Below are 12,060 nucleotides of genomic sequence, written 5' to 3'. Positions count from 1 at the left end.
CATATTCCTCCTAATCAGTCACTTTTCAAGCAGATGAAATCTGCTCTTATGTTCAGGTGGGATAATAATGCTTCATGTTTTCTGTCCCAGCGCCACTAAGGCTGGATGATACAAAAGGTTCATTTGCATGGACTTAATGGGCATCACCACAAACACTGACAAACTCTTGTTTTCTTCAGCTCCCCTCAAATGGCACAAAAATCCCGCAGCTGAAGTAGCCTTACTGAGGATCTCAGCAGGAGGCACTGGGAGACAGGAACACTCACTGGAAGCTGGAGAGAGAGGTGAGCTGGGAGGAACTGAGAATGTGCCTGGTTCTTCAGAGGGCAGCTTACCAGTGGATCCCCGTTAGCAAAGTTTAGTCTCGGTGATCCAGAAGAGTAGGATACTGTATTCACTGAAAGAGCTGGAAGTAGGTCAGCAACATCACTGAGGGAAATGGGAAGCTTTAGGGAGAACTTCATGACTAAAATCTGAGTTCCTCTGCTTACTGTTGCAGTGATTAGATTTCAGTATGTAGGGTGAAAAGCAACAGCAGGGATTGTGTTCGCTGCAACCATGCCAATTTTTTTTCTGCTCACACTATCCTTTTGCCATGCCAGCTTGTGCAGCACCTTGCATCCTGCAGCCACTGCCAGAACCAAATGCCACTGATACACATTCACCGCTCTGCTCAATTCCTGATCCGAGCACAGCACTCTGCATGCTGTACACATTTAGCTGTGCTCATTTTATATCAGTGGCCCTGCTGGGAGAATTGAGCACCATCAAAGTACCCCACACGGACAGATGCAACCTTATCCCTCCTCTGAAGAGTTTTAAATCAAAAGAGGTGAGACAGAAAATCAGAGTTAGCTACTGGACACAAAATCATGGGCTTTTTCTAAACCAAATTCTTATATGGAAATGCCTTTCATTCCATATGTAGGCAATAAGCTCTTAAAGTAAGACCAAAAGTAAATAATATCAATAACAGCTGGAACATTAAGTAGCTGGTTTGTTGGTTGGTCAGTTCATCACAAAGTGCTTTACAAAGGAGTTTTGTGTCGTTGTCCATACCTTACATCTCATCTTGAAAAGAGAAATTTAGTTTTCCATCTCTGTTGAAGGACATGGTGATGAAAAATCTTAATAAGTTTTTTTTGAAAGTAAGGAAGAAAAGCACAGATAAATCCAAAGATAAAATTCTGGGTTTCTGTCTCACCAGTGGTGACAAAAATCACAGGCACAGCTAACAAGATAAGAGGGAAAAGGTCTAAGAGGGTGCAGGAGCTAAAATAATGTCTTGATTTTCCACAGTTCTTGTTGCACCTGAGGATCTGGGCGTAGAGGGCTAGTCAAGGTCACTGGGTACTTGCAACGACCAGTGTGTGAGTTATTAGCTCTGGTCCTATTTTAAGTTCCTAAAGTTAGAGAGTTTTTCCTGGAGGGCGGGACAACGGGTTCATCTGCTCCTTGCTGGAGCCAGCGAAGGGTGGAGGAGTCATTCAGGCATGGTAAAAGGGGAATTGCCCACAGGAAGGACACTTGGGCCAGCCTGAGGTGCAGCAAGTCCTTCTCTGCCAGGCTGCTGCCTTCCTGCAGGACCTCTCCAATGCTGGTGACCCTTCTGTGGGGACAGGAGGGTCTGTGGGTTTAAGGGCTGACTAAACTGCCAGATGTGAGGGCAGTTCCCAGGAAGGTCCTAGCTGACCCACATGCTCCTTGCCTATCACCCCATGTCCCCCACTGTCCTCTGCAAACACCTCAACTCTGAGGATGTGATAGAGAAGTGAGTCCCAGTCCAGGTCCCCTGGCCTCCTGCCTCCCCACAGGGACCATGGGCAACATTGTGGGGCACGGGGACAGGCACAGCAAGGCACTCCTTGCACACACACACGTGTTTCTCTTGTCGCCATCTCTCCCAGGGTTCGCTCCTTCCTGCAGAGTGAAAATGGGTTCGGGATCGCCCTGGCAGGCTGCAGGGCGGCCGGGGAGATGCGACGAGCCACAGCGGGCAGGACCTGACCGGTCAGGGTGGGCTGGGCTGGAGTCAGGCAGGGCATGGATGGGAACTGTCCCGGTCAGGAGGGGCAGGGCTGGGGGCAGGCAGGGCAGGGCTGGGGAACTGCCCCAAGCAGGGAGGGCAGGGCTGCTGGGGGTGGGTCCGCAGCCAGCCCTGCCTTTCAAAGTCCCTCGATCCGAGGAGGAAATCGGGAAATATTTCCAGCAGCAGGGGGACGAGGAGGAGGGCTGAAGCTGCTACCGCGGAGGAGGGAGGTCTTTCCCTGCCCGCGCATCGCGGCGGAGGGATGCGGAGGGAGGGGAGGCTGCCTGCGGGGCGGGCCGGCTGAGCGCATCCCCGGGGCGCTGCGCGCGTGTGTGTGTGTGTTAGTGTGTGTGTGCGCGCGCGCTCCCTCCATCCATCCCTCCATCCCTCCCTCCCTTCCTTCCTCCCTTCTCCCTCCCTCCCTCCCTCCCTCTCTCCTTCCCGCCCGCCGCCGCGCCTCAGCAGCGCACCGGGGCTCCGCCGCCCGCCCCGCCGCGATGCCCCGCCGCTGCTGATCCGGCCCCGGCGACGCCCGCTCCTGCCCCCCGCCAGGTAGGACCGAGACCGACCGGCCCTCGCCCCGGCCCTGCCCAGCGCGGCGGGTCCCCCGGCGCCTGGACACTGCTTTCTACACCGGCGTCGGAGTGCCGGGGGAGGCTGGGGGGGGGGGCGGGAGGGAGACCCGGAGCCGTGTGGGAGCCGATGGGGAGGCGGGGGTAGGATGCTCACACATCCACACACACCAGAGAATGTATTTTACAACCCAGCCACGGCACCTTTAGGCAGGCGATGGGGCTCGCCCCCCTCCCCCGCCGGCCAATCGCGACATGTCGCGACGGGAGGCGCGGCTGCGGCGCGGTGTTGCCTTCCCCCTACCCCAAGAGCCGGGCGTTGTTGGGCAGGTGGGGTCGGGCAGGGGGCCGGAGCAAATCCCCTTCCCCGGGGGGCTTTCGGGCGCATCCCCCCGTGCGCGGCGGGGTGCGGTGCCTCCGCCTGGCCGGGGCTGTGCGTGCCTCCAGGCAGGGCTGCTTTTCCTGCCTTGAGTCGGTTCCTGAGGTGAGTGGTCGGAGGCACCTGCAGCCACGCTGAAATTTCCATTTTCATCTCGAGCATCATGTGTTATTAAGGGCTAGTATTAAGCAGCGCTCATCACGTAGGCTTTGTCTAGGTGGAAGCATGGCTGGGGCTCTTCCGTCATCTTGAGTTTAATTCTTTATTCGCAGCCTTGTTGCTTCCCTCCCCACCGAACCATGCAAAACAACTCCGCACTCTGCTCTGTCTCCAAGGCGAAAGCAAACTGCCAAAATGTTACAGAAATGCAGCAAGCACTAGGGAGAATTGGAGTCTGAAAATGAAAGCTGTAGTAAAACCACAAGGTCACAGGCATGTGGGTGCAAGTGTGTGATTGAAGGGGACCTCTTTGCTTGCGCTTTACAGGAAGATGTTCCTCCAGTCCCAGATGTTGGAAATTTGCGAGTCAGGTAATGGAAATGAAGGCTGAGAGAGGCTGGGATTCTTTGAGTGCTCTCCTGACACTTGCCTAGGTATTCATGTGCTTTTTGTCACTACCACAAAAAGGAGAGATGCACTTTTATTTAGAAAAGGGAAGCTGGGACACTTGCATGTTGATGTGATGGTGGCATCCAGGAAAAAAAGAGCTGTTCTATATGGCTTTGGCTGGGGAAGTGGGTATCACCAAAGAAAGGCATTTGTAGTCCCTTGGGAGCACCTATGAAATGTTTCTTTCTCCCCTTTCCTTACGAATGATTCTTCAATAGCAGCTTTGCCCCTTGTTCAACACAGACATTTAGTCCAAATAGGGAAATAATCTAACATTTCTAGAGCCATAACCTGCCAGCCAAGGCATGAACCCCCCCCACCAACTCCCCAGGAAAGCTGATGCATTTTCTGACTCCTCTTACACCCCACCAGCTCTGTTTCTCTGGAGACGTAAACAACTCCTAAGTCAGTGTTGGGAAGCCACGTTGGCCAAAGCTTCCTCTATACCAGGGTTTTCATTCAAGATACCTGAGGAGGTTGGACATACTCTTTATGTCGAGCATCTCTGAATGCCAACACCAAGTAGCACAGTTTTAAGGTGATGAAACTTTGCTTTCTTCTCTCTCCCCCCACTTTCACTAAGGTTTTTATGATCTATTGGCTGTGAATTGCTCCCGAGACTTAAACAGGCTTCACCTGTTTAAGTACCAGGTTTTCTCTCCTGGTACTGCTGTACATGACGTGGCACAAACTTTGGCTTATGTCCTTGCTCCTGGGAGTCTCTACATCACCTTAAATGATGTTATATAGGCACAGCTGCTTCTCTGCCTTTTGTAGTGTCCAGATCTGCTCAGGGCTTTCAGAGTTGCAATTTTCTGGCATTGCATCTAGGACAGAATTTGGTTTTCTGCTGTGGTTTTCAGGGGATACTGTCATGGCTTACCAGGGTAAACCTGTTGTTCTCCAGCATCCCAAAGAAACTTAGAACCTGGAATAAAGCCCAGTGACCCCCAAGACAGAAGCATCACTGGACAGCCAACCAACAGGTTGGTCATAGACAACACATGTCTATGGCTCTCCTTGTGACTGGTACAGGGAAGAACCTGGACCCCTGTTCAACTCTACGTGCTGTAATCTGCATGTGCTCCCAGCTCACGGACACTGGTGCCCACAGCTGTGCAAATCTGGGCTCCACCTGGGTCTGCTGCAGGGTGCTCAGGGTGCTGTGTTGTTGAGACTCTTGGCATACAGTATGGGCTGAGCCCACTGACCAGTCTTTCCCTTGCAGAGGACATAAGTGGTATCTCTCCAGCTATTTTCAGGAAGCTTGTAGGAACTTGGCTTTTTCTGCTATCTCTGTCCCTCTGATGATTTTAGCTGAAATTGGAAAGAGGGGGGAGCGATGTGAACAGACAGACAGACGTGGAAACTGTGATTTCATATGCCCGGCTTCCTAAGGAAACCTGGCTACAAATAGAAGTGAGATTTGGTGCTACAAAGAGCTCCTGGGGAGACAGAGAAGGAGGGGGAATCTGAGGAGAAGGGAGAAGTGGGTAACAAAGGCCTGGCACACACCTGGGCTTAGATTCCCTTTTCTGAGATCTGGGGGTCTAAAAGCTGGGCGTCTGCTCGGCGCTAGCATTCAGCTCCCTCTAGAGTCAGCCGTGCCAGAGCTGTGCCTATGGACGGTGACTCTGCTGGGAGGTGCTACCACCCTTCCCCAGCCAGGGCCAGTCACGAAGCTGGTGGATGAAGCATGCCAGGGTGAGCCTTTGCCCAGACTAACCTGCCCAGCTTCTGTCTAGTATCATGTCCGAATCACAGGTCAACACATTCCCATGGATGCCTCCCAGCTCTTCATCCCTAGAGGGTCGCAGGGAGCTGGGGCTGGGGATTTGTCTCTGCTCCCTTGAAGCTTTCTGTTCCTGCAGAGCCTAGGAGAGCATCCTGCTGCACAGAGGACCCACACACAGCTACAAACCCAATGCAAAAATAGTCACAGAGGTAGGAATGGACACAGGCATAGAAGAAAGCAACAAACCTGTTAATTCCTCCCTTCTGGTCCCTTTGGGGCACTTCTGGGCAGATACTTCCTTCCCAGGCTACTCAGGAGCCTCAGGCTTATTAGCAGTGTTTTATTCTCCCAGCACTCTCAGGAGATGCTCTTCCCATTTTACATAGGGAGACACGGAGCACAGGGAGATAAAGGGCTGCCCTGGGATCGCACAGGGAGTCTGTTGGCAAGGCAGCCTCAAAGCCGGCTGGTGGAGACCAGGCAGACTCCACTGTGCTTAAATCAGCAAGGGAGATCCACGGGCAGAGAGGAAGGCATTCACAACCGAGGAGGAATCATAGGGAAGAGCCTGATGCTGCTTGATAAAGAAGAGACCAAAGGCAGGTGGTGGGGATAGAGAAATGGTCTGGAGACAGCAGCAAGTAGGAAGGGAGATGTTTAAACAAACAAACAAACAACAACAAAAACCCCACAACCCTAGAGAAATGTAGTATATTTCTCCCTTGCTTCTTATTTTCTGGCGTATTCATTGCTGAGATCTTGAGTCATGGGGGAAAGGGACAATTTGACACTTGGTCTCTGCGAGTGAAAAGCAAGACTGTAATCTCCCTAACACACTTCCAAGCTCATTCTCTGCAAGCTGCCCCCAAATTCATCCAATGTTCTGGATGTTTTGTTTTCTCTGTTTATCTGTTTATTTTGGAAAGTTGCTGGGGACATTGTGGGAGGAGATTGGATGCTTCATTGAAGAGATAGGATACTTGGAAAAATCAGTTGCAGACTGATAATTATTCTTACTTTTTAATGTCCTTTACAGAAAACAGGGTGGCCTGATGTGTATTTTACTTGATCGGATCCATGGAGGGCTTGTGCCTCTGACTATATTTGGAAAGGTTTTGATGTTTTTTGTACTGATGCAATCAGGATGCTGATGGCCTGGAAATCATTTTCCTGATGTGGAGATCTGGAGGGTCATGGGCAGGGGATGCCAACAGGCTGTGCCTGTTTTGGAGTGGCAGAGCTGGGTGGAAGGGAGCAGGAGCCAGGCAGAGCTGGAGCAGGGAAGTGAGCCAAGGGTTTTCCAAGCTGTGTTTAAAGTGCCGTCAGGCTGTGCAGCCCTGAGTGGCAACAGAGTATTTGGACTTAGCAGCTTTCCTCCTCCGTGGACCCGGATGTACAGCCAGTGTGGGGGTAGGGTCTTTTTCCTGCCTTGATGGCTAAATCTCACAGCTGTCAGGAGCTAAGTTTTACCGAAGCTGTGCCATGGGGTCATCATCAAGATCAGTAGTGAAGCCAGCAGAGCCTGTGGCTGCCTTGACAAATCTCCAAGCACCCCATACCTCCTTTCAGGACTGTTGGCATCCGTTTTGTGTCCCTTGGATGTAGGAAGCTGGACCTGGGCTCTTGCCTGATTTGCTGATTGATGATCAGAGACCATACAATTTATTTGGTGGGGTTTTTCTTTCCTACAGTCATGTCTTGTCTTAGTACAGGCTTTGCCCAAGATGCCTGCTTTAAAGCAGATTGCTACTTTCAATGAGGCACAGTGTACAGGCTTCAGCAGGACCAGGAAGGGCCAGCAGGAGAGGAGGGGTTTACTAGCCCTCCAGAGATGGGGCAGTGGGTGTAAGTCCCATGTGTGGAGGCAAGGTATGCAGTGCTTTCTCCTGGGAATTCTGGTTATTGCTTGCAGTAGACTCTTTAAGTGCTGGTCTGCTGCAAGAGAAGCTGGGAAAGGGGTCCTGCGACTTGGAGATGTCAGGTCTGGCCATGGGTTAGGAGCATAGGGCATGGCAGGGAGGGGAACACCTGTTGGCCAGGAGATCCTGCCTTTTTGGGGCTTGATGTCTTTTACCCAGGGACAGTGGCAGGAAAGTGAACAGCTAACTTGCTTTGATGCTGTCTTTCTTTAGCTTACAGGCTGTCTGTGCCTTGCAGTAACTACTAGCTGCTTCTTCGTCAGTTTTTGGCCTCTCTGGCTGAAGGGAGACTGTCTTTCTCCTGCCCCAGCAAAGGATGGTTTGAGCTGCCTTCTCTATCTCTGCAGCAGTGCACTCTCACTAGGAAAAGGTCTTCTCTGTCTCTGACTATGGGATGTGGAAGGGCTGTCTGGGAGTCTCTATAGTGCTGCAACATGCTCCTGGTTGTGTTCCCACATCATGCTGAAAAGCAGTCGCTATGTGAACAGCAAACTTTCTGCTGGCCCCCAGCAAGTGACCAGGCACCCTGTGGGGAGAGGGTGCTGCTCCAGCCTTCTGTACACCAGTGACACAGGTGTGAGGACACCTTCTTCCATACAAGCTGCCAGTAAATCCACAGTAGTGATGTTTATTATGAAGCTGATGTCACAGTGGGGTAGGCACTGTTGGGTAGCATCGGCAGTGGCTGTAATGGTGCGAACACTGCTGTGTTATAGCTGCTCTGTACAGGTTTTCTATTGAATGCTGGGAAAAAATTTCTCCATGGAAAGTCTCTCAGTCTCTCTTTGTGTGGCCACTCATTCCTTGTGAGCCTAGGCCATTTTCTTCCTTGCCCAATCCTTCTGTAATTAAAGTGTCTAGATTAGCAGTGTTTTTTCAGTACTCTTTAAAAATAACAGTGCTTCCACTGTGTTGCAGATGGTCATAGACCTGTGTGTGATACAAAGGTGTAGGAAAATAACAGGAAGGGTCTTGAGGTGGATATTTTAAGGCTGAAATGCCCCAATGGAGATGGGACTTTTGGGGGGCTGCAGCAAAGCAAAAGCTGCGCTTTGTTTAAATGCAGAGCAGCTTTCAGACTCACTTTGCATGCAGCGACAAGCCAGCTTGAAGGAGCAAAGCTGTCAGAGCAGAGTCTAAAAGGCTGTTTCCTCCCTATCTGGCAGCTCCTGAGCTGGGGGGCAGGAGCATGAGCTGGCGACGTGAGCTCTCTCCTACCAATTTGTAAAACCTGGAGCTCCCTTGTCATGCAGGGAGGCAAGTATCTCTGCGACCCTCCTAGCCTTGCTGTAAACAACAACTGCCCTCCTGGTGTTTCGCAACACCAAGGTTGGAATAAAGGCTGGACCAACGTCCCTTGGCCGGGAGCTACATCTAAACTGAGCTTGCCATGCTCTCATGGGCTTTTCTCCCTGACTGTGCAAAGTGGCCTGCTGGCACCCTTGGGGAGCTTGTTGCAAAAGGGAAGGGGCTCAGCTGCAACTTCAGGAGAGCCCAGGTTGGGCTCTATCTCTCCTGGCTAGCTCTAGCTTTCCCTTAAAGCTCTCCAGCAGCCCCAAGGCAGTTCCACTCCTGCAGTGGTAAAAAAGGCTCTGGGTGCTGTCCCTGAGCATCAGGCAGTGCCTATGGGCAGGGCTGTGCTGGCCCAGGACGGTAGTTTGGGATTTTTCACCACACATGTATGGCCAGCGCTGAGCTCCAGAGCAGCCTGTGTCTCTGCCCAGTGCAGCCATGATCCATCTGATCCCAGAGGCTTTGGGGTAGTGCCTCCAAGGCCACGAGCACCACTGCAGGCAGGGTTTGCCAGGGCTGCCAGCATCAGCACCCGCAGTTGCTTTTATTGTTGATGGCCAGGATGGGAAATGCAATTGAGACACCTTAATGAAAAGCTAACAAAGTTGGGTTTGGAGGAAGGGCTGTTCTTCTAGTAGCCTTGCTTCTCATTGTAGAATAATGTAAATGATTTGTCTGGGAATATTCCTACAGCGGTGTGATGACCATGGGCTGAGACCCTAGGCAAATGCAGAGTAAGAGGATCTCTGGGGGACCAAGCTGTTTATTTTGGATCGTACAAATAAAGAAATTATGATGATTTAATAGCAGCTGCTTCTCAGAGATATTTTGAGTGTCGGGCTCTGGTTGCATGTGTGTAACTAGCATGTTGTGGACAAGCATTTTCTAGCCCTCCCTAATTCCTGAGTCTCACTGTGAATTGGTTTAAGTAGGAAAGCTGGTGATAGTATGTCAGTCTTGTTTGATGACCACTTTTCTCCACAAAATGCTGGAGAAAGTACAGCAGAGAGCTGGGGGACGCTCCTGCTGCTCAAAGAAGGCACGTTGATGCGGCCGATGGGTTTCTCTTCCAAAGCTCCGGCCATTTCTTGTCCCTCTGAGATCTCCAAAAAAGTTCCACATTTCTTACCTTCTGCCATCTGAGGGAAAAATATTGTTTGTATGTGACATGCTGGTTGAAAATGCCAGAAAGATGGACTGCTCAGATGCAAACCTCTAGGCCGTTTTTCCTCCTGTTTAACATAATATGGGACTTGATTTAAAATCACCAACCAAATAGAAAAAAACAAACCCCAAACCAGCTTGTATTAGAATGTTTAAAAGGGAAGAACATGGCAAATAAAGTTCAAATTACTTATTAATTTGATTTCATGCATGTCTTTTTTTCTGGATGAGACTTCCAGTGCCCAAATCCTTTTGAGATTGTAGACTTGGTCCAAAGTGTGATGGGACTCTCCTATGACCTAAATCAGTGACCCAAAGCATAATATTTTTTCTAGAACCATCTGTTTTCTCTTCTTGCCAAGGGGATTTCACAATGCCTGATTGCTCTGAATAATTGTACATGTGCAGGGATATGACTTGCCACAGGGAGAAATATTAACTGAACAAGGGCAGGTGGATGTTCTTGAGTTTTTTGAAGAAACTACTAGCCTTTAGAAGGAGAGGGTGAAGAACCATGCAGCTGAGTAATATCATATGCCCACAATGAATTTTTTTAAGCCTACATATTTAAAAAGGAAGCAAAACTACACTTACGAGCTATCTGGGATAAACAGAGTAGGTACCAAGTCAGCCTGTGTTTTGACAGCCCCTTTATCAAATGTCTCTGTGATTTGGTTTGGAGCAGTGTGAAACACAGGAGTACAGATGTTGGGTGACTAATTGATGCTTCAGCTAAACTTCAATGACCATGAATGCACATCTGTTTCAACTTAGCTATCTGCTGAATGGCCTGCAACAAGGTACTCTTCTTTACAAACATCATGTTTTCATTTTTTTTACTTCACTTTTGTAAGCAGTGGCTACAGTTTGCATTTGGGAAAGTGGAAGGCACCAAGGGGCTGTGATTAGGGGTACAATGTTCAGGGCTTCTGAATCCAGCAGTAAGAACTTTTTTTGTAGCATTAGCAGGATTTCCAACACAAACAACTTTCTTTTAAATCTATCTTCCTACAAGAGATTTGCTTTTTCTTGTTCATCTTATCTGTTCTTATCACCCAGCTCTCTGACTTGCTCATTTCCTCCACTATGTATCTTTTTCTTTTCTTAATTACAAAGCTGTGGAGCGGGGGTTGGAGGCAGACCAACAGTTCCTGGTGAGAAAATGTCGTTTATATGAAACTGCCTTGATAAATTCTCAGTATTATTCTTCCAGACCAATAATCCTACTACAATATCCATAAATAAAAGCAAACAGAGGAGAGGGCTTTGATCCATCATTACACTGTTTCTTTGGGAGTAGACCCCATAACATGGGTGCAGGATGCTACCTATTGCTTCCTCCAGTCAGGTGTTCACTTGTGCACAGCCTTGTCTCTGCATAATATGCCCCTGCCCTAACAAGGAGGGGCGATTTGTCATGGGGGAGAAGGAGATGGGTGGTGGTCGACCAGGTGCTTTTCTTCAAGGAGGTGTTGGTGTGTTCCTGTTTAGGAGGGTAAATACTTCTCCTCAGGAATGCCTGCCTGTACTATTGCAGTCAGCAATGCAGCATGTGTAGCCTGTTCTGTGGCTGGAGAGGCAGCCTGAGCCCCAGCTGTGCTGTGAAACAAGACCTCTTTCAGAAGGAAGAGGGAAGGTATTCTTAGCCATCCCATTTGGGTCCCAATCACTATGACTGGGCCCGGATGACAGCTGGGATGCTGTCACTGGGTGCCACCTTTAGTGTGAATGGGTTGGTCTGTGTCTCCCAGTGCATGCAGCTGTGAGCTGTCAGACCTGGTGTGTTTTTGCTGGAGACCAGGCAGATGGCAAATGGTAGAGTGAGACCTGCCAGGCGCTGCGAAGACTGTACTTGAGGAGGCATTGACTGTCTCTTGCTTGTGTCCCATCTCTGATATGGGCCTGGAAATGAGATCTTTCTCTTAGAAGTTAAAACCTTTCATGGCTGAACATTTTTTTTTCCTTTCAGGAGTGTGAGTTTTTTATGAGCAAAACCAGTTCAACTTTTTGTATTTCCCAGCAAAGTCAGGATATCGATGTACTCATTTTCCTCTCTTCATAGAAACATTTTAAGCACTGTGTGATTAAATTAACTTGGACAGGAGAAGCATAGTATAGCAAAGGCTCTCCTTGAGGAGAAAATATAGCTTTAATAACTAGGGATCTGGCTTTTATTGGCTAGTAAAATTGAGAATGTAACACTGAGCATGCTCAGGTTTTTGCACTAAGCATCTCTTTGTACTTAAAGGCATCTGTTCTGTCGGTTTATGCACTGTTAACTAACTGCAAACCTCTTTAACAGCTCCTCTACATTGCTGGAAAATCCTGAGGCAGGACAAGGGCAAGTACAGCTGTCATGC

General features: G+C 49.7%; 1 protein-coding gene across 5 annotated transcripts in view; it reads left to right on the top strand.

The window, feature by feature from the left end:
* Positions 1-2,229: 2,229 nt before the first annotated feature.
* Positions 2,230-12,060, top strand: part of SLC8A1 (solute carrier family 8 member A1) — a 113,027-nt gene continuing 103,196 nt past the window's right edge. For 4 of the 5 annotated variants that reach the window (XM_051792649.1, XM_051792648.1, XM_051792645.1 and 1 more), the window contains exon 1: positions 2,230-2,581. The gene's annotated coding sequence lies outside the window, so the exon portion shown is untranslated. Of the gene's footprint in view, positions 2,582-3,490; positions 3,511-12,060 lie in introns of those variants that run through there. The other variant, XM_051792646.1, reaches the window with a different exon arrangement.

This window comes from Manacus candei, unplaced genomic scaffold (assembly GCF_025592945.1).
Source record: "Manacus candei isolate 608988 ecotype Guabito, Panama unplaced genomic scaffold, ASM2559294v1 h1tg000035l, whole genome shotgun sequence".
NCBI classification, from domain to species: domain Eukaryota; kingdom Metazoa; phylum Chordata; class Aves; order Passeriformes; family Pipridae; genus Manacus; species Manacus candei.
This window is presented reverse-complemented; position numbering and strand designations above follow the sequence as displayed.